This window comes from Dendrobates tinctorius, unplaced genomic scaffold (genome assembly GCF_039654945.1).
Source record: "Dendrobates tinctorius isolate UK_male_01 unplaced genomic scaffold, ASM3965494v1 ptg000084l, whole genome shotgun sequence".
Lineage (NCBI taxonomy): Eukaryota > Metazoa > Chordata > Amphibia > Anura > Dendrobatidae > Dendrobates > Dendrobates tinctorius.
In genome coordinates this window covers 24121128-24148840 of record NW_027361752.1, presented here as the reverse complement: position 1 = coordinate 24148840, position 27713 = coordinate 24121128, and the positions used below count along the sequence as shown (strand labels likewise).

Here is a 27713-nt window from a genome sequence, read left to right as displayed (position 1 = left end):
AATGTGGGACTCATGATAGGCATTGTCATAAGAAAGTGATTCAAGTAGTTCATGTAAATAACAATTCTATAAAAAATAATGTTTTTCTTTAACTGTATTCCAAAAGCCATATTTTTTTTACCTTTTATGCAAGTTAAAACATGAAGGCAGGAGAATTTTTTTTATTTCAGGTCCCGTTGAAAATCGGAGGAAGACTCAAAATGTCCGTCATCTAACATGTGTCCAAAAAATCCTCTGCATCCTTGTCTTAACTTTCATGAAATGAAAGCTTTTAAGGGACGGCGAATGCCACCTTTCATTTTCTTGTTGGCAAACCTTGGATTTTGATGAGGACCCAAGATCCCATTGGTCTGGTGGAAAAACACGTCTATAAAAACACAAGAATCTGGTGGAGTTTGATTTTTGCCAGATTCTTTACTAATTTTTATCTTTCCTGTGATGTTGTCGAATGTGTGCTTCTTGTTTTCTAGGATGAGTGATGTTTGTAAAAAAAACAATTTTGGGCACATTGATTAAATTATATTTGGAGAATGAAATGGAAAAAGTGATTCTGTTCTTTTTTATAGATACAACCTTATAGACACTTCGTTCCAGTAAAATTCTACAGAAAACAAAATAAACATATTCTCACCCACAAAGCTGTATCACTTCCTTCCCATTTTGCCATGGATATAAGAATAACGTCCTCCATGTAGAAAAAAAATGTCAATTCCAGCACCAAAATCCACTAGATAAAAATAAGTATTGTTTTATTGCACCAGACTAAAATTGTGAAAACAATATGAAGTCTCAGATGCATTTTGGATAAGATCCTTAATCCTTGTATATGAAATGCGCATATGCAACAATTCAGGATCTTATCCAAAGCAAGACTGAGGATTTCATACACAACAATATGAATCTGATGGAATAAAGGAATATTGATATTCATCTAGTAGATTTTTGTGCTGAAATTTCCATTCCTTACATTTAGTTCCGCATTTTGTTTTACTGATGGTTGTTTAGTTTCCGAGCACATTGAACACCATCTGATTGGTGTGAGCTGTCTCCCTGTCTTTCTTATACCATTCTCCATGATCTAAGTCATTCAATCTCGCCTCCAACACTTTTCTTGTGCTGCACCAGTTTGTTGAAATGTGCTACACCAGATAAACCGGTTAATTTCCAGCGTCCACAGTTTAAAATGTACAGTAAAAATACTTTACCAATCGAACTGTTGTCTGTACTCTCTTCCTGAACTTTCCTCAGACTCTAGTCCAGGGGTGTACACTGACAGCTTTGGGCTCCTCTGCAAGAAAAGTGTCTGGGCCCCTTCCTTTTATGGTGACAAAGCTATAGATATATATATTGTGACACGGTCATTGGCAAAGTCTATGAGGGGAGGTATGTGTCACTGCGCATATTGGCGTCAATGATGTGAAACCTGGATATTGTTCCTTCAGCACACTAAGTGTTGAGAAGGTTAAATTTAAGCTGCATACATGGGCTGGTCTTATGTGGGCATCCATAGAGTGGGTGGGAGGGTTCTCACCATATCTATACCTGCAGAGCTGACACGTGTACTGACAGGACCTGGCATGAAGTCACGGTCAGGTTATCATCACATGGTCTGGCTTAAATAACTTGTCTAGAGCATGGTTCTCCAACTCCAGTCCTTAAGGCCCACCAACAGATCATGTTTTCAGGATTTCCTTAGTATTTTTCAGGTGATAATTGCATCACCTGTGCAATACAAAGGAAATCCTGAAAACATGATCTGTTGGTGGGCCTTGAAGACTTGAGTTGGGGAACCCTGGTCTAGAGAGTCAGTGTGTGTTGTGACTTGGGATAGAAGGAATTCCGACATGGCTCCAGGAGGAGCTGAGGACATTGCGTGGTTTCTGTGGTTGAATCCTGCAGGGAAAGGACTCTTTTGCACTTTATCTTTGTTTTGTTTTCCGCTAGGCCAGAATAGCCACGTTAACTTTATTCATCCCCGCTAAGGTTTATTCTGTATTTTAATAAACTAGCAGGTGATTTACCTCAAGAGGCGTTCCTAAGATTACCTTTGCAAGTAGCCAAGTCAACCCCTCACAATATATATAACCACACAGATCTTACATAGTCTCCTTTATTATGTATATTGATGTCCCTTACTACACAGTGCCCTCTCTTGATATATACAGCAACCTTCCTTTACATATCGGATTATATAGCGCCCCCTGTCTTTATTACATACTGTCCTCTCTTGTTAGATATATATTGTAATGAATGCTGATGGAACATGGGAAAGCTTCTTTTATGATGGAGGAGCTGATGGACTGGTCTTCTGGTCACCGGCTGCTCCATCCTGCGCCAGCAGGCAGGAAGCAGAGGACAGATCCCTGAAGCTCTGCTGTCATTTTCTCCTGTAGGCAGCGGAGCTGCAGGGATCGCTCCCTGACAGCCGCAAATGATGGCCATGGGCCCTACTGATCCTTAGACTCCGAGAAACAAGCCAGATTGGCCTCAGTATTAGCCACCCTGCATCGGCCCCACTCCACCTCTGGGCTCCAATGCAGCTTCACTGGAGGTAGGTCCGCCCCTGCTCTAAACCATTTAATCATCTGTTCCCACACTCTTGTCTCTGGACATATAAAGATACTGGCTGTTGATCGGTTCATGCAGCTTTAAATTAATACAATTATGTATTATAAAGGTGTCTGGACCATACATAGCAGGCAGTTGATACCTCTTTTATCGCCACTAATTTATGAGTTCTTGTGTGCAAGATCCTCACTCCTCTTGTTTGAGTTGGTGAACTATGTGTTAGTCTGTAATATATATACAAGTAGCCTCCTCATTGAAAAGGAAGCTTGGAACTGTAGAGCCAACTATTAGAAGTAACAATGCTAAAAGTTATTTTCAACCCTTTAAAGGGCCACATGATATAAGATAAGAAGCCAAACCAGAAATGCCATTCACAGGCAAATGTTTTGGGGTGGTTGGTTGCCCCTCATCAGTGCAAAACAGTACAGCTGGTTAGCCTGTGAGAGAGGCCTCAGACAAGTGGCCTAAATTACAAAATTTCTCCTTGTGGAGAGCACCAAGCAGGTGTATGGTTATTTATGGCGTTTAAGTCTTTCCATATCGATTTGTCACTTTCCACAATGAGAAAATGTATCCTTTAGCCCAGTGGTCCCCAACCTTTCTGACCTAGAGAGCCATATTCAGCTCTGAGAGAGGGTCGCAGGGCACATCAAGCTACTGCCCCCTCACACTAGTGGCAACCAGAAACCCCATTACGGGTATATTGATAACCAAAGCTTTTCCACAGAAATCACAACGAAGCAGTATGCCTAGATCCTGAGGTCCCCACAATACCCCAATTCAGTATTCTCAAATCCAGTGCTCCTAACACACTGTCTCATCCAGCTTCAAGGATCTCCTCTGATAGGTAGTATCATCCTGTCTCCAGAGTACCTTGCTTAAATTATCTCTAAACCCCTAAGACCAGTATATGTGCATCCAGTTCTTCTCTTCTGTACATGGCTACCCACAAAATTCACCATTTTGAGATTTGCTCTTCATACCTGTTAGACCTGGGGCTAATGCACCAAGCTGGCTGACAGCCGCAAGCCACAATTCATGGAACCGTAAGCCACATGTGGCTCCCAAGCTACAGGTTGGGGACCCCTGCCTTAGGCCCTGCATAATGGCTGATATTGTTTGTACACCTACCCTCTGTAAAGTGCTGCTGAATTTGCTGCAGTTATATTACTCATCAATATTGAAATTGTAAAACTATGAAGGAAAATTTGTGAAATTATGGAAATCACAAGATCAATAGACATGTTAACGATATGCAAATGATAAAAATTTGATTTTTCAGTACGGAAAAAGAGATCCCTACCAGTACAGCCTTAGTTGAAATCAATGAGGATATTAATGGTTGTCTAAGGAATGTTCTGTCACACTGAATGCACTTGGGCAAATCATCAACATCCACTGCTGGCAGCTCCTTTCCAATTGCCAGCCAATGATGTCCCAGATGTACTCAATAGGAGGCAAGTCTGGAGATACTGCAGACATTAATGAATTTAGTGATAAATCAGTCTGTACCGAAGATGTAGCAATGTCAGGTTTTGGGGCCGTTATTGGACCACTGACAGAATCTTTAGGGTGAACTGATTGAGCAGTGCTGTAGGGTCTTTCCAGTGAGTGCAAGTTTCTAGTAACACCATTGTCACAGATATCCACAGTGCCACCTCATAAAGTCAGGAAGTAGTAATGAACGAGTATACTTGTTGCTAGGGTTTTCCCGAGCATGCTTGGGTGATCTCCGAGTATTTAGGCGTGCTTGGAGATTTAGTTTCTGTCGCCCCAGCTGCATGATTTATGGCTGCTGGACAGCCTGAATACACGTGGGAATTCCCTAACAAACAGGCATTCCTCACATGTATTCAGCCTGTCCAGCAGCCACAAATCATGCAGCTGCATCGACAGAAACTAAATCTCCGAGCACGCCAAAATACTTGGAGGCCACTTGAGCATGCTCGGGGAAACCCGAGCAACGAGTATACTCGCTCATCACTAGCAGGAAGTAAAAGCATCAGCTTTTTGTTTATGGCTCTCACAGTCACCTAGGCAGCAATTGAAGAGAACTTATGGAAAATGTTAATGTTGTCTATATTTCATGAAAGAAACAGAATCTTGAATCTCTCATTATGGTAGATACTATAACTCAATATCCAGTAGTGTAGCTACCAGGGAGGCAGAGGGCACAGTCACTCCGGGTCCTACGCTCAAAGGGATCTACCCGGGCTTACAGGTAAATTTTGTGGTGGAGCAGACATGGTATCCCTGCACAACCGCTGTCTGTTCTGTAGAATGCAGGCCGCTTTAAACCAGTGGTCCACAGAATGGTCGAGGTGCCGAAGCACGTGCAGATTGTTAAAGTCCTGGCGCAGTGACATCATCACGCACAGCCAGGACTCTTACATCCTGTGCGTGTGTCGGAGCTATGACAGTGCATTGATCTGCCTGAGACTCACCGGTAGAGTCTTCAGAATCCTGAATTAAGAAAGTATAAGATGTTTTTTACTTTAACTAAATCTTCGGGGGACATCATAAACAATGGGGGTCCCTGAAACACTAAGGGCCCTCATACTTTATAGGGAGTATAGCTGGGGCCATTATAAAGTGTGGGGCCTATTATTTAGTGTAGGGGCTAACGCAGGGCCCATTATACAGTATAGGAGCTAATGTGGGGGCCATTATACAATCATGCAATCATGCTCGCTATCTTCTTCCTTATTTAAATTCTGTACTAGCATCCTCCCATCCATGGGTGGCGCATGCGCAGATTGATCTTTCGGCCAATTTTTAAGAAAATGGCGCAGTTGGCAGTGCTTGCGCACATTGATCTCCTGGCTTGTCATCCGTGCATCCTTACCTTGATTGAAAGATCCCAGGGCTACACTATACTTCGGGAGGGCTGGTCAGTATTTTTTCCTTTTTTTTGTAATAAAATAGTGTGTATATGATAATATAATAATGCAATAAGCAAACTCAAACTTTCTACTATAGCATGACATACAGGAAGCATAAGTTTTCAAGATAATATTGGGGACTTTAGCTTTAGGAGTAATTTCTTGGAAATCTATCAGTTTATGCTAAGTATTATTTTCTTAATTAGCTTGTGATAACTGGCTTTTTTAATGATGAGTTTTGCCTGAAGAAAAATAACTTGAAACTTCAGGACCCCACAGCAAAAATTATAAAACACTTCCCCACGTACCATATGCCATTAATACAACTGGTGTCTCCTAAAATGACAGTGGGATCTTTGGATCCTCAGAGACATCAGGCTTTATTGTGCTACTTATGCTGCAACATTTGGACCCCTTAGGCTGTGTGCACGCGCTGCAAATTGTCCTGCGGATTTTTCCGTGCGGATTTGTCAAAAAACGCAGGTTTTCTGCAGTTTAGCCTGCAGTTTTCCCCTGCGGATTGACACCTGCCATGGAGCAAGTGCCAAACCGCAGCGGAATCCGCACAAAGAATTGACATGCTGCGGTTTTGAAACTGCGGAAAAATCCGCACTGTCTGAACTGCGGTTCTGATTTTTCATTGATTATAATGGTACTTTACACCACAGCAGAAACTGCTGCGGAACCGCAGGACCAAAACCGCTGCGGATCCGCAGCAGAATCCGCAGCGTGTGCACACACCCTTATGGATTTAGGGGGTTCAGCTAGCATTTTATCAAGGTAACATAGTAACATAGTTTTGAAGGCTGAAGGAAGACCTTATGTCCATCTAGTTCAGCCTATTTTTAATGCAGCTGTTCTGCATTGTTGATCCTGGGGAAGGCAAAAAACCCACAGAGTAGAAGCCAATTTTCTCCATAGGGAAAATAATTCCTTCCCCTAAGCTGGGTCAACCATCTACCTATAATATTATGTTATTCGGAACCTTCTATACTGTTACTCACAAGAAAAGCATCCATTCCTTTCTTAAATTCATTCAGTGAGTTGGCCATCATCACTTCCTCAGGAAGAGAATTCCAGAGCCTCACTGCTCTTACCGTGGAGAACCCTCTTCTATGCTGGTGCAGAAATTGTCTTTCCTCCAAACGAAGAGAATGCCCCCTTGTTCTTGTCACAGTCCTTGGTACAAACAGTTCATTGGAGAGATCTCTGTATTGCCCTCTGATATACTTGTACATATATATTAGGTCTCCCCTAAGTCTTCTCTTTTCTAGAGTAAATAGACCTAATTTTGATAACCTTTCTGGGTATTGTAGTGAACCAACTCCATTTATCATTTTAGTAGCCCGCCTTTGAACCCTTTCAAGTTCAGCAATGTCTTTCTTGAGCACCGGCGTCCAAAATTGCACACAATACTCCAAGTGTGGTCTGACGAGTGATTTGTACAGAGGGAGAATTATGTTTTCATCTCGTGTCCCCAGACCTCTTCTAATGCATCTCATGACCCTATTTGCTTTGGTGGCAGCTGCCTGACACTGGGCACTCCAATTTAGCTTCTTATTGACTAAGATGCCTAAGTCTTTTTCCATGTCTGATTTCCCCAGCAGTTTCCCATTTAGTAAGTAATTGTAGCATCTGTTTCTCCTTCCCATGTGCATAACCTTACACTTATCTGTGTTAAACCTCATTAAGGTGACTAAACAAGTCCCAGGTCTATATGCTGAAATTACTTCCAATGGTCGGCTGATGGTGGCTTCAGGATTTGCCCTTTCTTTTTTTTTATCGAAAAATTCCTAATTTGCAGAATTTTTCGGCGTTCCTCATACTGTGTATGTTGAAACATTGCATAGATAAAATAATGGCCCCGCAATATGATTGCTATTTATTGAACAACGCTTACACTATTATTTCAATTATACAAGGTAATACATATTATTACGTTAGCATCACAATGATTGTCCTCCCAGCCTTGGAGATATAAAGATAGAAAATCCATGTTTTTCAGAGGTAATGTCAAGGTCAATATAAAACCAACTTAATTAATTATTCTCTGGAAGTAACATAGTGCTGGGATATTACACAGATAAATATTGAAGCTATTCATCTATAGGCAATGGGAAATATAATTACATTTTATGATGCTATTTTAATTCATCTTTGTAATATTATAGTAACAAAGGCCATATCTGTCTTTCACTAATTTTTGTGAGATGGCGATAAGGCCAGCATGGTATAACGAAGTTGGATAATGGGAAAATAAGGAAATTGGATAATCTATCTCTATATATATATATATATATATATATATATATATATATAAAAACGAATGTATGTGTGTGTGTATGTATGTGTGTGCGCATGTGTGTGTATCGACGATGATGTTGTAATGGTTGCCATGGTGACGATGATGTCATGATGGTTGCCATGGCGATGATGATGTCATAATTGGTTGCCATAGCGACAATGTCAGAATGGTTGCAACCTATTATGACATCACAGTCACCATGACACGGGACTATGGGATGGAGGATATGTGTGATGGGTATATGGGCATGGGACTATGGGATGGCAGATATGTATGATGGGTATATGGGCACGGGACTATGGGATGGCGGATATGTGTGATGGGTATATGGTCATGGGACTATGGGATGGCGGATATGTATGATGGGTATATGGGCACTGGACTATGGGATAGAGGATAATCATTATAATTTGTTGTAAATAACCACAGTTAGTTACTATGCCCAGGCAAGGCAGGGCTCTTCAGCTAGTATATATAAGTGGCTTTTCCCTATTCTCTTTATCTTCTGCTACATTGATATCAGAATGTAATAATTTGGAGCACAGATGATGTGTCACAAAGTGACTGTCCTAATGTGACACGACCCAACGATTGGTCAGTCACCAAATGGCAAAACACACAAGGGAACACCAGGGACACAATAACAGCAGTAGGCCCTGTTGATAGGGAATGGGGGAATGGACACATCCTGAACTCCACCAAGGATGTGACCTGACCTCCCTATAGTCCCTATATGGGTTCTTTCACCCCGGCACCAAGCAGGATACCTAAACCCTCACTTGCCCTAATCCTATCCCTAAGTAGGGAATTGGCAAGTGAGAACACTGGTCCCTCCGCTGTACTAAGACAAAACAATGTAAGGTAAGACAGACACCAAAAGGGACAGGGTAATACATATGCACACTCAGTTTGGTGGAGAATTCATATGTGTTCTAACAGGAGAAGTAAGTATGACACTGCCAAAAATCTCAGGCGGTGGTTAACTCCCTGAGCATAAAAGTATTGTGTAGTTTGTATGTACCTAGAATCAAGAGGCATATTATCTGGACCACCAGAGCCACCGATATTGGCGAGTTTGGCTGATATAAATCCAATTGTATAACCAGCTTGAGTGTGGTAAATTAAAATTTTAATTCTGCAAATGGTGCTCTGTATATTTCTTCTATCTCATTCTTATCTGTTAGACTCATGGCTAAATAGAAATTGGCAGTAATATGACTAATAGCATTAATGTTATCAGGCAGCAGACAGTATGAACATCTAGAGTAATGTTCACAAAATACAACCAGTTCTTAAAATATGTAATAGCGTTATTTATTACATGCATGTCCTGCAGATCATTAAAGCTAAGGAGGATCTATATTAGGATCTACAGTATCAGCTCTACTGAAATGCCTGTTCCTGAAAAAACAACAACAGGGTATTCACTATTAAATAACACTTCTGTTGGATTTTTACCATAAATTGACACATGGAAATGACTTTAGGTCACCCAATACATTTATAAGGAGAAATAACAGCACATCACAACATTCTAAGCAAAGATGCTCCAGAATTGTTATTTCTGGGGGAATGCAAATATTTTGTTAAACAGGCATTTCAATCCAGACCTTCATCAGATTGGGTACAGCGCTTGCCGTTGCTGGTGGCGTGGTGGCAGTTGCAAGCCCGTTACCACTGCATCAATAAACATTCACCTTTTATTCTTCCAGCAATCCGCATCATTCAGCTGAAGGTCCAGATGTAGGACAGCATCATCAATATTGCTTTGCATTTATGTTGATATCATGCTTCAAACCCTTGATCCTGTGTTCTGTGTCTCTTCCCGCTGAGCCACAGCAGATACACCTTTTCTATGGGTGTTTTTGTTCTGTTATCTTTGTTTCTGTCAGTTTTGGGTAACAGGTGTTTTTCATCTACTCTGTCTGTCCTATCACCTTTCAAGTGCAGCTTTATATACCTTCCCCTACTGGTGTTTCCTGCTGGAGGTAGACTTTGTTGGATTCATTCACTTTGCTATAATTTGTATTGGTTGCAGTTGTTTTGTGTGTGATTCCTTTATTTCTTAGGGATCTGTTACTCTAGCAATCCTAAGAGCTGCTACGGACATTCTGGGTAAGCTGCCATCGAGTGGGGGCGCCATTGCGTTATCTTAGGGGGCCAACCTCTGCGGTCAGGTAGGAACAGACCAGGGTCAGAGAAGAGCTTTTCCTAATCTGAACAGGGACCTGTCATATATTACCCGTATGAATGTGCTTTGGCAGTCACATCAGTTGGATTGCATGACTGAACCTATCCTACACTTTAACCACAAACCCTTGTGTGCCAAGGCTTTCATACTATTATATTACCGGATTTGAACCCTACTTGTGCACCACCCCCCCACACGGAGTCACGTGTACCATCAATTGCTACTTATATCCAAAGGATACAACATGAATGTCCTCTAGATGTTTACTCTATAATTGATTTATATATAGCTATTTATAGATGCTGAGAATGCTGCCTTATTGCGTGCTGCTAAGAGTGATAGTGGGGAGGTGGCTGTCCACGCTCGTCTTTCTTTCTCCCTTTGTATGGGAGTTTTGAACTTTGACATGTGCGTCCTCTTAGCAATTTTTGGCAGTCCTATACAAGTGAAGGGTTTGCACAGTGCAAGTGCAGCCTCCTGTCCATTCCCATTCTTGAGACAGATACAGGTCCCAACAGTGTAAGATGTTGATCTCTGATATTCAGGCACATAGAACTTTTCAGATACTTAAAAACTTCCTTTGCATGTTTTACTTGTAATACCAAGCCTAACCACAAGGTGGGCTATTATGTGAAAATATTCCCTTGAAGAATAGGTCAAAAAGCACCTTTTTAAGGAACCATTGTAGCAACATATTCTAATTTGCTGTCTGGAAATAGAAATATTTTTTGCTTTATAGAAGCACTTTCATCAAAATGTTCATCCTCTTAGTATATTGCAGTCATCATATTATACAGCACTGTGCACTTACAGTTGCTCATTTTGCCTTTCTACCCAGCTAATAGTTCTCTTTTCCATTAAGTCTATGACATCACATGATTAAAACCTGATTAACTAAATCCTTCTAAGCGCTGTCTTTTTTTCCTTGCAAGAGTCACTGCAAAAATCCCAGGCTGGGGCAGGAGGGAGCAGCTGGGTCAGGAGATGGGGAGGGGAATGATAAATGCAGGGAATAGTGACTTCATGTTTCTACATAGAGTAAAGAGAAGAACTAGCTGGGCAAAATGAGCAATTGTAAGTGCACTGTGCTGTATAATATGATGTTTGCAATAAATTAAGAGGATAAAAACTTTCATGGGAAGAGTGTTTCTATAAGTTCAAGTTTTTGGTGTTCTGAAAACATGACATGTCAATGTGTTTCGGTTGTATCACAACAAAGAAAAGAAATACCATCTCTTAAAATAATAACAATGTGGGATTTATGTTTTTTCTTTCAGAGCAATGTGTTTTACATATACAATATGAGTTTCTGGATTTTTTTTTTTAGATTCTGTATCTCTCAGATGAAATGTACCTACGATAAAAAAAAAAATACAGACCTCTCCATTCTTTGTAGGTGGGAAATCTTGAAAATTCGACAATGTATCAAATGCTTATTGTCCCGATTGGATATGAGAAAGAGAGGTCGCACAACAACAAAACGTGAAAAAAATGTATTCCATGCTAAAGAGACACAAGGCTTTAGCTCAAGGTGTGAACCTACAGTATATATAGTTACAGTGCCTTGTGAAAGTATTCAGCCCCCTGGAACTTTTCAACCTTTTCCCACATATCATGCTTCAAACAAAGATACCAAATGTAAATTTTTGGTGAAGAATCAACAAGTGGGACACAATTGTGAAGTTGAACGAAATTTATTGGTTGTTTTAAATTTTTGTGGAAATACAAAAACTGAAAAGTGGGGTGTGCAATATTATTCGGCCCCTTTACTTTCAGTGCAGCAAACTCACTCCAGAAGTTCATTGTGGATCTCTGAATGATCCAATGTTGTCCTAAATGACTAATGATGATAAATATAATCCACCTGTGTGTAATCAAGTTTCCGTTTAAATGCACCTGCTCTGTGATGGTCTCAGGGTTCTGTTTGATGCACAGAGAGCATCATGAAGACCAAGGAAAATGACAGGCAGGTCCGTGATACTGTTCTGGAGAAGTTTAAAGCCAGATTTGGATACAAAATGATTTCCAAAACTTTAAACATCCCATGGAGCACAGTGCAAGCGATCATATTGAAATGGAAGGAGTATCATACCACTGCAAATCTACCAAGACCCGGCCGTTCTTCTAAACTTTCATCTCAAACAAGGAGAAGACTGATCAGAGATGCAGCCAAGAGGCCCATGATCACTCTGGATGAACTGCAGAGATCTACAGCTGAGGTGGGACAGTCTGTCCATAGGACAACAATCGGTCATACACTGCACAAATTTGGCCTTTATGGAAGAGTGGAAAGAAGAAAGCGATTTTGCAAAGATATCCATAAAAAGTGTTGTTTAACATTTGCAACAAGCCACCTGGGAGACACACCAAACATGTGGAAGAAGGTGCTCTGGTCAGATGAAACCAAAATCGAACTTTTTGGCAACAATGCCAAATGATATGTTTGGCGTAAAGGCAGCCCAACTCATCACCCTGAACACACCATCCCCACTGTCAAAAATGGTGGTGGCAGCATCATGGTTTGGGCCTGCTTTTCTTCAGCAGGGACAGGGAAGATGGTTAAAATTGATGGGAAGATGGATGGAGCCAAATACTGGACCATTCTTGAAGAAAACCTGTTGGAGTTTGCAAAAGACCTGAGACTGGGACGGAGATTTGTCTTCCAACAAGACAATGATCCCAAACATAAAGCAAAATCTACAATGGAATGATTCACAAATAAGCGTATCCAGGTGTTAGAATGGCCAAGTCACCGTTCAGACCTGAATCCAATCGAGAATCTGTGGAAAGAGTTGAAAACTGCTGTTCACAAACGATCTCCATCAAACCTCACTGAGCTCGAGCGGTTTGCCAAGGAAGAATGGGCAAGAATTTCAGTCTCTAGCTGTTCAAAACTGATAGAGACATACCCCAAGCGACTTGCAGCTGTAATCGCAGTAAAAGGTGGCGCAGCAAAGTATTAAGTTAAAGGGGCCGAATAATATTGCACTCCCCACTTTTCAGTTTTTGTATTTCGACAAAAATTTAAAATAACCAATAAATGTCATTCAACTTCACAATTGTGTCCCACTTGTTGTTGATTCTTCACCAAAAATTTACATTTGGCATCTTTATGTTTGAAGCATGATATGTGGGAAAAGGTTGAAAAGTTTCAGGGGGCCGAATACTTTTGCAAGGCACTGTATATATTACACAAGCACATATATATATACATATAGCGAGAGTGGTATAACTGGAATAAATATGAGATGTGTTTGGTTTGATTCAGTCTTACCATATTTACTGTCTCATATCTTCTGTTCCTAGTTGGTCTCATCAGGACAGGCTCACACATTATATGCTTGAGGGAGCCATCATCATTTCTGCCATAGTATGCAGCATACTTACGTTCTATAGCCTCTTTAACCTCTTGCACTTTATTGGATATTCGTATACAGTGTTATATATTTTTGGTTAATTCAATATTTTTGGTATGAATTACTAAGTAACGCACCAATCACTTTTACCTTGTATATCAAGCACTGACACTGGTAACAATGCAAAACTGTGGAGAATAATCTATATATTAGAAATCTATATATAACACCACTTTTAGGGGATTCATTCTTGAATCCAAATTTTCTCCTGTTCTATCAATTGTTGTATTTTGGAGCCATTTTTGTTTTGTTTTATAATTTTTTGATCAATGGGACTAACACAAACATAACCACTCATTTCTTGGCTGGTAGTTGTAAGATGGGGTCTCTTACTTCATCTGTGTTTTAAAAAGTTTTTTTGTATGTTAATACTAAATGTATTTATGATGTGTGTGGTTTCTCTTTATAGGTTTACTATAGACATATTTATACATGTACAGTAGGGTGGCCAAGGAAATGCATGGTAAAAATTAAGTCGCAGGTTTTTCAAGGTCTTACCTTCTAATTTTGTTCCATTTGGGTCATAGATATTTTATAATTTTTTTTTTTTTAAGATTAGTTATCATTTACTGGTTGCTCAATGGCACATCATATTGCAGTTTTAAATGTTTGTTTAGTATTTATCGTCATGCATATCCCGCGTTATGTATGGTATGCTACGCCGTTTACCAATCAGATTAATTGATTTTATATTTTGATAGATCGGTCGTTTCTGAACGCGGTGATACCAAATGTGTGTGTATATATAAATAATTTTTTTAACCCTTTAATTTCCAATGAGACGAAGGGGGGTGATTTGAACTTTTTTTCATCTTTTTAAAAAAAAAAAAATCCTTTTTTTACTAGTCCACATGGAATAATTCACATGCCTCTTATGCCAAAAGGAACACATTTGAGGGGTAAGACTTACCAATTTGCAAAGTTCATTTTCCCTTGGCACCTTAATGTACAGTATATGTCGCTTTAAACTAACAAACGCACCATTTTATTAATTAGTATAAGATTGGGCAAACCAATTACTTTAACTAGAGGCTTATTATACATTTGGACTTTTCTAGAACAATCTTCCTATTTTATTAGAATGCAATTTTATAATATAAAGATTAAGTCAAGAAACATTTCTAAGGTCAAAATAAACCACATTTGCTTTATATTTTTCTGTTTTTATCTATTCTTTTAAGAAGGTTAGAATACGTCTTGTTGGAGTCTTGTCTTGGTGTATCCCATTTACTATTATAACATATTGTTTAAGGTTTCCTTGTTTTAGTGAATTACTTGGAGAATATGTTCTGTACCAAGACGATGAGCTTATCTTAGCTGTTAGTGACCCTATTAGGACCCGCCCGCAGGATGAGCCGCTATCTACGATTTGCCACGAAGAAACAATTAATCCATTATTAATGGCTTCTAAGAAAACCAATAACTTGAAACCATTGATGGATATTTGCCTGTTACATTATTCTATATTTACATTTTCTTAGTTTCTGGTATATATAATATTGAATGTGAACCATAACTATTGGAAAGGAAATTGATGGACGTGTCTGCCCAACTGGTCTCAGGTTCAGACAGGGATTCGAATGATATCATTTGTTAATTATAGAAGTCTTTCAGAATCGAGACATTTATCTGTCCACCCCATCTTGCCTCGAGTGTAAATCATGATAAATCAGGTTTCCATGGCAGATACTGGCATGTGTTATTGGATGATAAGGAATGGTGCCAGAGGAATATTGGGGGAGACAAAATTCTGGTGTTGTGGAATAAAGGATCCTTACTTTTTCACTATTTTAGACACACACTATCATATAAAGCTCCATCAATTTTTCTCCGCCATTTTATATATTAGTGAGATTTGGACTGTATAATAAGCTATGATACGACAGCATGCTATTTTAGTAATGTAGTAACATAAGCCCCCCTTGAATCTTGCATGGAGCAGTGGGTTGGACACGATGACCCTTGAGGTCCCTTCCATCTCTAACTTTCTATGAGTCTACAATTCTCTGTATGTCGCTATTAGTTTGTTCATTGCTTGTATTTTGTATGTACCCCCCCTTCTCACATACAGCCACCAAAGAATCAATGGTGCTATAAAAACAATAGACAAATATTACACAAATTATTTTATAAGTCTTTATTATTTCTGCTTTTATTTTCTATGTCTTTTGCGTTTTCAACATCCATCTCTTTAATATGAATAAATATATCCTATGTCTTTCAATATCTGTCTAAATATATTTTTTGGGATTATATATATCTACCTATACACAGAATCAAATCAAGTTTGGCTCCCTCAATTTTCACACATTCAAAATTTGGATTATATATAACAAGTCATGATACTATAGGATAGCATTTTATTTCAGCATTAGACAGATAACACAGAACATTTACTATCTTTTGTGTTTTTTCGTTTTGGTTTTATTTTGCATGTCTTTTGCGTTTTATCCACCTTTTTGTCAGATTTTGTGGCAGAGTCACGTTCAAGTGATCCTCGTGCTACACTATAATAAATCCGCATCAATTAGTAGTGACATATTTACCATGCTAACCTTCTGCCGAGCAATCCCAGTAAAAAAAAAAAAAAAAAAAGATTCAGCAAGACAGAAAATGGAAAGTTTACAGGGTAAGTGATTTCACAGTAATTATTATGATAACACTGCTGACAGCTGCTGTAATGCTTTAAAGAAGGATTTATGGCATATTCTAGTATATTACAACTTAACACTTCTTTTTCTCTCGGATATCTACCGATCAATAGAAAATCATCAGTAAATTAGTTTAAAAAATGACAAAAAAAATGGACACGATATTAACAAAAATGCAAGTTAAAAGGAAAAAAAAATAATTTTAATTTATGTTTCGATCAGGTAGAAATGGAAAAAGAATATATTGCCGCAGTTTTCCGAATTGCAAAAGCTTATGAATATTTTAACAAACATTTAAGGTTAAAAAAAAATTATTTTTTCCGTATGGATTTTTTGTAATTCAGTTTTAAATTACATTAGTCTTCCATCACGACAAATAAAATCACAAATCGTTCAACCTTAACTGGCAAGACCTAACTCTACGAGCAGCCTCGGCAAGAAACTGTTAAAGATCTCTATTCGATCAACGCTATAGCGCCATTGAGGTGTAAATGGGGGGGCGGTTTCCGATTGATGAAACAAATTTAGATTAAAAAAAAAAAATGGAACTGGATAGATCGGTATGGAAAGTAAATAGGGGGTAAAAGCTGTCAAAATCAACGATTTAGAAGAGATAAAAGTCGGCCTTGAACAAAGACGAGCGGCACGGAAGGGGTTAACCAGTCGTAGATGTTGATAGCGACGATTTGGGGGCTTTTAAAAAAAAAAATTAAAATGTACAAATAAGCTGGTGTCAAAACCTAGGTGATCCTTCATTTCCAGCACATTGACCAAGCTCACATCAGCAGCAGACAGCAGTTAATATATGCGTCTGGCTCAGTCTGGTCTACCCGCCAGGAATTCATCGAATTGTTAACAACCCTCCTTTTTTGTATGCACCGCACATGATTCCCTTTCTCTCCCTCCCCCCCAACCCTCCCTCCCTACTCCGACATTCTCCAGCTGAAGATTTTTTTTTTCTTTTTTGTAGCGGTAGTACAGTATGATATTACCCACATCACATAAAAATATGATCGGATCTAGATGAAAAAAAACCAAAGTCAGGGGGGGGGGGGACACACCCAATTATACATGTAACCCCCCCCACTGCCTACTTGCCCATAAATAACTCGGAGAATTCAAACATATCCTTTCTGGATCTTGTTTTTACCTATTATTTTATACCGCTTTTTCTCATTAATGTCATTTTTTTGTAGAAATAGTTGAGATTTCAATCTTTTCAATTACCCGAATAAGACAAAGCTGTATGTAACCTTTAAGAAAAAAGAAAAATCAAAAATATATCATTAGCATAGCTTTATATGAGCGGATCTTCTGCAGCTCATTAAAGGAGCAGATTCAAGATAGGCAGGCATGGGTTAGATGATTAAATGGCAATGATTCAATTCTAGATATCTATGGAATAATCAGCTGTTAAATTAAGTTATTAATGAATCTATGGCCATTTCTTTACAGCAGTCATTATGAAATATTATATATATATATATATATATATATATATATATACACACACACACACACACACATGTGTATATGTATGAACATATGTCTATATATACATAATATATATAGTATTTAGAGATTATATATATCTATATATACACACACCTATATATTTACACATACACAGATATACATCTTTTAAAAATAAAACCGCCACAAAGTGTCAAAAAATGTGCTGATTTTAATGACATTTTTAGAACAACATGACACAGAGGCTAGAAAATACAACATACTGCCTGGTAATCTTGGAAGTAGAAAACATTAAAAACAAGACATTTCACACTGCAAACCGAAATATGTCATATTTTATTATTTTAAACAAAAACACATTTAATACACCATTTCCAAACCCCCACCCTTCCCCCTCCCCCCCAAAAAAAAAAAATTCACATATGTAACCCAGGAACAGATACAAGGACATGATTTACTCCCTCGATATCAGCGATACACAAGCAAATATCACAGTCCAGAGCTGCTGATTCCCCTCCGCCTAGGTCCCAAGAGCCAAACTTGTGATCAATGTTGAAAAATCCTCACAAGTTAGGGTCTCAGGGACTAGGAAAAGTCCAAAATCACTCCGCTGCTCTCGTCTTGGAAGGTTTTTTTTCGCTTTCGACTGGAAAAATGGCAACGATATACATCAGTGTTACAACATATAAAACCACAAACACAGTGCAGCGTTCCTCCCAGAGCCTAGAGGAGACAGTAAGGAGAAGAATGAAATCCTCAAAATATGAAGAGTCAGTGTGGGAGATGCTGCAACCTACAGCCATATCCTGTTGCTATCTGGGCCCTGGAATATGGGGTTCTTTAAGGCTGATTCCATACATTTTGTCTGTAAATAAATCTTATTTTAAAAGAATATTCTGTCTTGCAGGAGATCAGGAGCCGATACAGAAAAAGGGACAATGAAAAGGAGCTGAAAACACTTTCCTATCACCAGGGGGCTTTAGCTGGCTAGGGGTATAGACCATAATCCCGACATTCACTTCATAAAAAAGCCTTGTGTCACCGGAGCGGCAATATTATTTCCAATTAAGGTGCATTCCCTTGCCATTTCCTCCCGTAAATACATTTTCAATCAATGGCCCAGAAAGGTCTCGTCGACTGTAAGCAAACCCAAATAGCGTAGGATCCAGCGAACGGAGAAATCAGAGTCCTTCCGAAAACTACTTCTTCTGCATAGAATATAGGAATGGGAAAAACAAAACAAAGCGTTAGTATAGTATAAGGAAATAACAGAATCTGTCCTGTAGGATTAGAAGGTGCCAGTCAGTATGGGGGAAAAAAATCAGCTGATTTTGTCGTTTTAGTGTTTCGTTGGCAAAAAAAAAAAAAAAAAGGAAAAGATGTAGCAAAATCCGGTAAGGGAGCCTATTCCGAACGTTATCGGAAAATGATTTTACGTGCAATATTTGAACACAGTCTACAGACGAACAATTAAAATGAGGAATCTGTGCCCTCCGCAGATATGGCATTAACATAATTACATCCCCCCGTCGCCTAGACCCATCCTCTTTGGAGACTACATCTGATGCTTCCCAAAGATTGAAATCAGTGAGATTTGGAATAGCTCTCAGACATACCTTTTGCTTGTCACAGACTGGCTTTCACCTTCCATAGGCACGCGCAGACACACAGACAGGCACACACACTTGCAGACACACTCAGACACACATTAAAAAAAAAAAAAAAGCAAGCGCCGGATGCTGCTGACTCAGAACAGTTGTGTTTGGAGGGGGTGCAGTAGGCTGGTATTTTCTGCACTCCACATTAACAATAACTCTCTAGTATCCTCCCTCTACAGAACCTGCAGAAATGCAGTATTTGCATGAGACTGACACTCAGCCCTTGCAGGTCAGACGTCTGTGGGGGTTGGGGACACACACACACACACATATAAAGCAAGAATCAAGTCTCCCTTAAGAATTCCCATCTTATCTTGCAGCATTATCTTCCACTTCTCCTTTTATTTGACATCTTTTTGGATTAAATTGGAAAAAAAAATGCATGGTGTCAAGTAAGGCGAATGGACGGAGTCAAGTAAGGCACCGTCCCCCCCTCTCGATTGCCTGCAATGCCCTCCTTCCCCCCTAAATCGATAAGTAAGATCTCCAGAAGCAGTGGTGAAAACAGGCTGTGACATCGAGACTTTCATCTTCAGTCCTCTCGGTGCCCGAAGAATAGCAAGTGATCCAGCCACGCACGTGACGTGCGGAGACAGAATGCCAGCAATTCTTTTACAGTCTTAAGAGGTTTTTTTTCTTGACGCCTTTGTAGGTCCTCTCCCTTCTCGCCGCACAAATGCTTGCGGTAACAATACTTTTCTATAATCCACAGCCCAGACAATGCCATGATCAAGCGTTTTATCCTCACCCGGTCATGAAATGCAACCAAAGCAATGACACCGATAAGAATCGTCAGATCTAACCTGCACTCGTCTTATCTTCCAAGACCTGTCTCCAATTAATATCCGACAGGACAGGACTGTAAAAGGGAAGGGATCTTGAGAGCGATGCAATAAACCCGATGACTTATTACTGCACCTATAAATAAATCATCGGTAGCCATTTCAGGCAATGGAGTATTATTTCTGCGCTTGTTCTGTACCATCACACACCTTTCTTCCTAAAGTGCCGCACTTGGAGGATTTCCTCCGAGCACCGATTCTCTCTAGTTGCAGAGCACAAAGAACAATGGAGAATCACCTCCATAGTCATCCTCGGCCCCCAAATGCCGATCTGACGTCTGGAGATGATTCCCAGCATGCACTGCCAGGCTGCAACACTTCCGTAAGTCACAAACTGGCACAATAATCAAAATATTACAAATCGCTATCCAAATAATAAACACAATAATAAAACAAGACATAGACATGCAACACAGCGCCACACCTTCCATTTTAATGTCATACGTACATCAAGAGGCGATGCCAATCTAACGTCCTATTGCCCAGTCTCATCCTTTTTTTATAGCAGCTTCTGCATCCTTTTAATTTCTTTGTGCCTTTTTCTCCCTCTCTACTTTTACCCAAAATGTCCCCTGTGACCTCAGGGACGAATAAGCGAGAGAGAGAAAGAAGATACTATTTTAAAAAAAATGGAACATGCTCTCTGACATAGGCTGGAGAGCGGTCGAGGACGGCGGACTGCCTCTAAGAGCAGCCATCACCTGCTCTACGAATCAGAGAAAGCCGATGCAAGTGTTACACACGTCTAGATTCGCTCACAGCCCAGTCTCTCGCACTCACTGGAGCTCATGCCAACAGTTCAATGCTGTGTGTGTAACCTAATGATTCTAGGGATGTTCATTTCTTTCATTGCAGAGAAAATTAAATAAAAAATTAGGACATTGATACTCGTGTGTGTAATATGACGATGCTCCTCAAGAGCCGAGAGACCGAGGACAATCGAGAGAGAGACAGGAACGGACTATACATTTAAACAAAACATAGACCACCGGAGGCATAATAATGGTAGCGTCCTTAGGGCCATGGGACTTGGCAGCCCACGTTCGATCAATACTCCTCTGCAAAGAGATGCTGCAATCTATCAACTCAATTGCCTTTGCTAGCATATATTTGATCTGAGGACTTATCGAGCCATTAACCCTTCCCATTGTTAACAAGTGCAGCATAAATACATGCTTTATCCGACATATTAATACTATGGATTGCTATGATTTTGTGATGTAAGATATGGCTACTCTGCTCTATGTAACTGATCAATGTGAAATTGAAACAAGACAGAATTACTCTTGAAAGAACACTGTCCAATAAAGGTCGGGATATACAGATCTACAAAATGCAAGTGCTCAAGGATGAATCCTTTTTGACTTAGGAAAAAAATATTTTTTAATAAAATGAGGGACCATCTTATGGTCAGAATTTACGGTAGCTTCCCGGGGGGGGGGGGGGGGGGGGGGGGCGGTGACAGTGCAGCGGGTTAAAGGGAAACGGTCACCCCTTTTTTGAGATATCATAATGATATCATTCAATTGTGTGTCACATAAGGATTCTCTTAGTACTTTTGCTTCCTCCTGACCCTGCACCTTTCATGCATAAATACCTTTTTTATACCGGTTCAGATGTATGTAAACTACCACGGTCCGGTCCGATGGGCGGGGCTTATTCAACTGCTCCCCCTCCCTGTCTTGCTCTACACAAGAAGAAATGCGTAGAGCAAGACAGGGAGGGGGGAGCAGGTGAATAAGCCCCGCCCATCGGACCGGACCGTGGTAGTTTACATACATCTGAACCGGTATAAAAAAGGTATTTATGCATGAAAGGTGCAGGGTCAGGAGGAAGCAAAAGTACTAAGAGAATCCTTATGTGACACACAATTGAATGATATCATTACATGATATCTCAAAAAAGGGGTGACAGATTCCCTTTAAGTGCTGCAGTAAGCTGATGGTAAAAAATACATTTGAACTGAAAAAGTAAGTTAATGTGTATGCACAATGTAAGTGCATATTAACACATGACCATTAACCAGAGAAAACAAAAAGCAAAAAACACAAATATCCTGAACTAAAAAGTAAGAAATAAACTGCAAATAATGCATAAAGGTAATAAGGGTATTTAGTAAACATAATTTTGATCAAAATAATGTACAAGCCATCCCGCCACGTCACTGCAACCCTTGTGGGACAGTCCTACTTTAGTATTTAAAACCTTTTCACTTGCCAAGTGACGTGAATGTGCATACACATTAACTTATTTTTTCAGTTCAGATTTGTTTTTTATTCATTTCATTGTGCATTCAGTGCATATATGGGTGTGACCGCCCTCTTTCTGAGCTGGGAAACCATCCTGTCTGGCCTAAGCTTTTACTAGTGGTTCAGCCGCTCGATCCTTGTTCACATTCACGTCACTTGGCAAGTGAAAAGGTTTTAAATACTAGAGTAGGGACTGTCCCACAAGGGTTGCCGTGACATGGTGGGATGGCTTGTACATTATTTTGATCAAAATTATGTTTACTAAATACCCTTATTATTATTACCTTTATGCCTTATTTGCAGTTTATTTCTTACTTTTTAGTTCAGGATATTTGTGTTTTTTGCTTTTTTGCTTTTTCAGTAAGCTGATGGTAGCAGGAGTGGGGAAATGCTGCAGACCCTGGGCAGGGAGGAGGGGATGTCCCGGCGGTGCAATGCTGGTCTTCAATAAAATGCAAGCGTCGAGGCAGGAGCGGAGTCCCCACTCTGTACATTGATTTTCCGGCAGTGGGCTTCAGGAAATTGGACACTGGAGGCGGCGCATGTGCAGGTTTATATCTTGGCTCAATGATGAGCCAAGATCTAAATCTGCACATGCACTGCACCAGCAAACATTATCTTGAAGCCCACAGGTGGGAACATGTACAGAGCGGAGACTCCGTTCCTGCCGCAATGTCAACATTTTATTGAATCCCATGGCCCGCAACCTTGTATTGCCTTCCTGCAGCAGTGACACTGCCTCCTGTGACTCCGCACCACTGCTGCCACCCCCTGGTAAGCTACATTTGGATTATAAGGTGCACCCCCATTTCCTTCCAAAATTGGGTGAAAAAAGTGCATCTTATAATACAAAAAATACAGTAAGCATTTATTTATAAAAATGACTCACTGCGCACATGTTCAGGCTTAAGAACATCTTTTATCCACTTCAGGTTTCTAAAATTGCCAAACAGGTAAAGGGAATCTGTCAGCAGGTTTTTGCTACTTCATCTGAGCGCAGCATAATGTAGGCAAAGAGAAGCTGAATCCAATGTGGTAATATCACTTACATTACTGGGTGCAGCCTTTGTAACAATCAGAGCGTTTAGATATGGAATGAAGAAGAGCAGAGAAAGCTAACCCCGCCCACACCAGGCTCTCTGTGTACAAAGTCCATAGACAGTGAGCTGCCTATCACAGGATGAGGTGTTATTGGACTAATATAATCCGACAATGTTAATCTCTTAGTAATAAATCCTTTACAGTTAGTAAACAGCATCCACTTTAACAAGTGGCACAATCTTGAATTCTGTGTTTCAGTCCATCTCCTGCTGTCTTCGAACTACATAGCAAAAATCTGCCAACAAATTTCTTTTAAAATAAGTAACCAGTAAATTGTTTTGGTGTTTTCTGCTCATAAGACACTTTATACATCACAATACAAGTCAACTGGTAATCTCAGAAGATGGCTGGACTTTTTTTTTTTTTTTTTTTTTTTTTTTTAAGAGCTTTATGTTGTCATTTTTGATTTAAAAAAATCAGGAGCATTTTCTTAATTATTGGCTACTTGCACACAAGAGTTTTTAGAGTGGAAAGTGAGGGGAAAATCAAAGGTTTGGAAAAGTTTTGAAGAGTTTCCAGGTTTGGAGAAGGATTTTCTGATCGAAAAATTATTCAAAATACTCTGTGTGAACACAGCCTCTCAATGGAGTGGAAAAAAAAAAAAAAAAGACCTGAAAATGACAGTAGAAAGACATCACAAAAAAACATGGGAAAACTCTCCAAAAACCACCGATGGCCAAGATCGTCAGAAAAACGCTCAGAAAACAAATGAAAAATGTCACAAAATATGCTCAGGTGTTTTCAGAAGTGTCTCTGCTTGTAAAATGATCAGGTTCGCCAAAGTTTAAAAGGAACCTGACAGGTGATCCATTCTGCTCAAACTATTGGCAACATGTGTCAGCCGCTGGTTGTATGATCACCTGACTCTGAAATGCTATTGCATAATTTTAATAGCCGCTGGGTACCAAGCCCCACAGGTGACTAGTCATACAGGTGGGTCCTCGGCAGCTTCTTCCTGCCCACTGACAGTGACTTGACAGGCCTCTACCTACATGCACATATTGGCAGAGGCTTGTTAGCCACTGTCAGAGGGTGTAGAAAAGCCGCATAGGACCTGCCTGTACGACTAGTCACCCATGGGACTCTGTCCTCGGCAGCTATTACAGCACAAACATACATGGCTGTGATCGTAGAGCCAGTTGCAGATACAGTTGTGCTCAAAAGTTTACATAGCCCAGCAGAATTTTTTGCTTTCTTGGCCTTTTTTTCAGAGAATATGAATGATTACACCAAAACTTTCTGCACTCATGGTTAGTGGTTGGGTGAAGCTATTTATTGTCAAACTACAGTGTTTTCTCTTTTTAAACCATAATGACAACCCAAAACACCCAAATGAGCCTGATCAAAAGTTTACATACCCTGGTGATTTGGGCTTGATAACATGCACATAAGTTAACACAAATGGGTTTAAATGGCTACTAAAGGTAACATCCTCACCTGTGACCTGTTTGCTTGTAATCAGTGTGTGTGCATAAAAGCTGAGTTTCTGGATCCAGACAGTCTCTTGCTTTTTTCATCCAGCCACTGACATTTCTGGATTGTGAGTCATGGGGAAAGCAAAAGAATTGACAATGGATCTACGGGAATAGGTAGTTGAACTGTGTAGGAAAGGAATACAAAAAGATATCCAAGGAATTGATAATGCCAGTTAGCAGCATTCAAACAGAGTGACAAATGGAAAATCAGGGGCTCTGTAAAAACAAAACCATGGTCAGGTAGACCAACAAAAATTTTGTCCACAACTGCCAGGAAAATTGTACGGAATCCAAAGAAAAACCCACAAAACATCAGCTGAAATACTGGACACTTTGAAAATTAGCGATGTGGCTGTTTCAAGATGCACAATAAGGAGACATGCATGGTCAAGCTGCCAGAAGAAAGCCATTACTTCACAAATGCCACAAAGTATCTCACCTACAATATGCAAAACACAGACAAGCCTCAAAATTTCTGGAACAAGGTAATTTGGAGTGATGAGGCCAAAATTGAACTTTTGGCCACAACCATTAACGTTACATTTGGAGAAAGGTCAACAAGGCCTATGATGAAAGGAACACCATTCCTAATGTAAAGCACGGAGATGGATCGCTGATGTTTTGAGGATGTGTGAGCTGCAAAGGCACTGGAAACTTAGTCAAAGTTATAGGAAAGATGCATGCAGCACGATATCCGCAAATACTGCTGTGCATGGGACGTACTTGGATGTTCCAACAGGCCAAGTCGACCTGTCATTGGCTACAGCAGGACAAAGTGAAGGTTCTGGAGTGGCCATCTCAGTGTCCTGACCTCAATATCATTGAGCCACTCTGGGGAGATCTCAAGCACGCAGTTCATGCTAGACATCCCAGGATTTTACAGGAACTGGAGGCTTTTTGGGCAGCTTTACCATCTGAGAAAATAAAGAATCTCACCCACAACTGCCACAAAAGACTTCAAGCTGTCATTGATGTTAGAGGGGGCAATACACGGTATAAAGAAATGGGGTATGTGAACTTTTTGACCAAGGTCATTTCGATGTAAAAAGAGAAAACACGGCAGTTTTACAATAAATGGCTTCACCCAGCCACTGACCATGAGTGGAGAAAAAGTTTTATCATTTATATTCTCTGAAAAAAAAAGGGTCAAAAAAGCAAAATTTCTTCCAGGGTATGTAAACTTTTGAGCACAACTGTAAATGTTACCCATGGTTTGGACAGAATACATCACTTGTCAGGCTCCCTTGTGCTCGTACGCATTGAGCGGAACGCTCCAAATCCTTCTTTTAATCTCAAACATCCTCAGTAACTTGGTCTCTGATTGATCAAAGCAATTTCACCAGAATCACCTCTAATGCATATACAAATCCTCACAGCTCCATCCAGCTCTGCCACTTTAGTGGTCCCTGAAAGTAAATGTTTAAAAGTGTATCCCAATCTCCAAGATCCTATCCCAAAATGTATTATGAATAATAATAATAATAATAATAATAATAATAATAATAATAATAATAATAATGTTACCAAATATCTCCAATTAGAAATTTAGTACAGTTCTTCTGATTAGCTATGTTGCTTACCACATGTGCAGGGCATCGCAGTAGCTTAGGTATCCAGGATTATGACCACTCATATAATGACAGTTAGCTGTTAGTAGTCATAACCATGGACACCTAAGCTACTGCAATGCTCTGCACATGGAGTAGGGGACATAAATCAGAAGAACTAGACCACATTTCTCATTGGAGGTATTTGCTATTACTACTACATATTAATATAGGATTTTGGAGATGGGAATAGCAATTTAATTCCTATCAGTGATGATGTGCTGTACATGCATGTGACTCCTGCAGTGGTACAGCTGTAGCATGTACAGTAAATGACATAATACGGTGAATCCAAGTACGGTAATTAGCTGCAACAGTCACATGCATGTAGGGAAAATCATCAAGGCAGAGAATTGAACAGCAAGCATCATGGACGACAAGAACTCATTTTATTTGATCAACTGCAGATGTCTGTAGTTTGTCTAGGACTAATAAAAATGTTCAATTAAAATCTGATTTGAACCAATAAAAGTTGTTAGTTTAATCATAAGAGAACATATCAGACATGAATTAGATGGTGTTTCCCAACAGTTCGATCTCTTTTGGCGCTTTGAAAGTGAATGCACGGTACCTGTTCCCATAGTTGATCTCCGCTTAAAGGGGTTTCCCACTAACAAAGCTAATTTTAATCAATAGATCTTGGAATCATAACTTCCACCATTGGATGTGTTAAAATAAAATGTTCCTGTGCTGAGATAATCTTATAAATGTGCCCCTGCTGTGTACTGTGTAATGGCTGTGTCTGATCGTGCAGGAACATGGTCTGATCATACCACAGCTCCTGGGCAGGGGGGGGGGAGCAAAAGAGAATATACAGACAGGACAGCCCGGGATCACGTCTGACTCTTTCTTTCAGCTAAAACATTGCTTAAAAACAGGCAGTGAAATGTTTTGATTCACAAAAAGAATCATTTGCGACCATGTGCTGTAATGTCTGTATCCTCTCTTGCTTCCTCCCCTGCCCAGGAGCTGTGGTATAATCAGACCATGCTCCTGCATGGTCAGACACAGCCATTACACAGTACACAGCAGGGGCACATTTATAAAGATTATCTCAGCACAGGAACATTTTATTTAAACACATCCAAATGTGGAAATTATTATTACAAGATCTAATAAATTAAAATGAACTTTCTGGAAAAACCGCTTTAAAGTCTCAGTCGTTCGTTTTTTTTCACGCAAGTGAAAAAAATGGATCAATATTCTGCTTTGTTTTAGACCAGATTTTCATTAGTATTTGGGCCATTTGTGTAATTTTTACCATCAGTGATATTCTCATAGGTTAATGAAAAAAA

At 39.8% G+C, this 27713-nt stretch overlaps 1 long non-coding RNA gene across 5 annotated transcripts in view; it reads right to left on the bottom strand.

Moving 5' to 3' along the window:
* The window catches only part of LOC141097365 (uncharacterized), an 868065-nt gene that overhangs the window by 57890 nt on the left and 782462 nt on the right, over positions 1 to 27713 (bottom strand). For 4 of the 5 annotated variants that reach the window (XR_012233931.1, XR_012233928.1, XR_012233930.1 and 1 more), the window contains one exon: positions 18072 to 18694. The exons of the other annotated variant lie outside the window; for it this stretch is intronic. This is a non-coding gene — a long non-coding RNA (uncharacterized lncRNA). Of the gene's footprint in view, positions 1 to 18071; positions 18695 to 27713 lie in introns of those variants that run through there. 5 annotated transcript variants of the gene reach the window in all.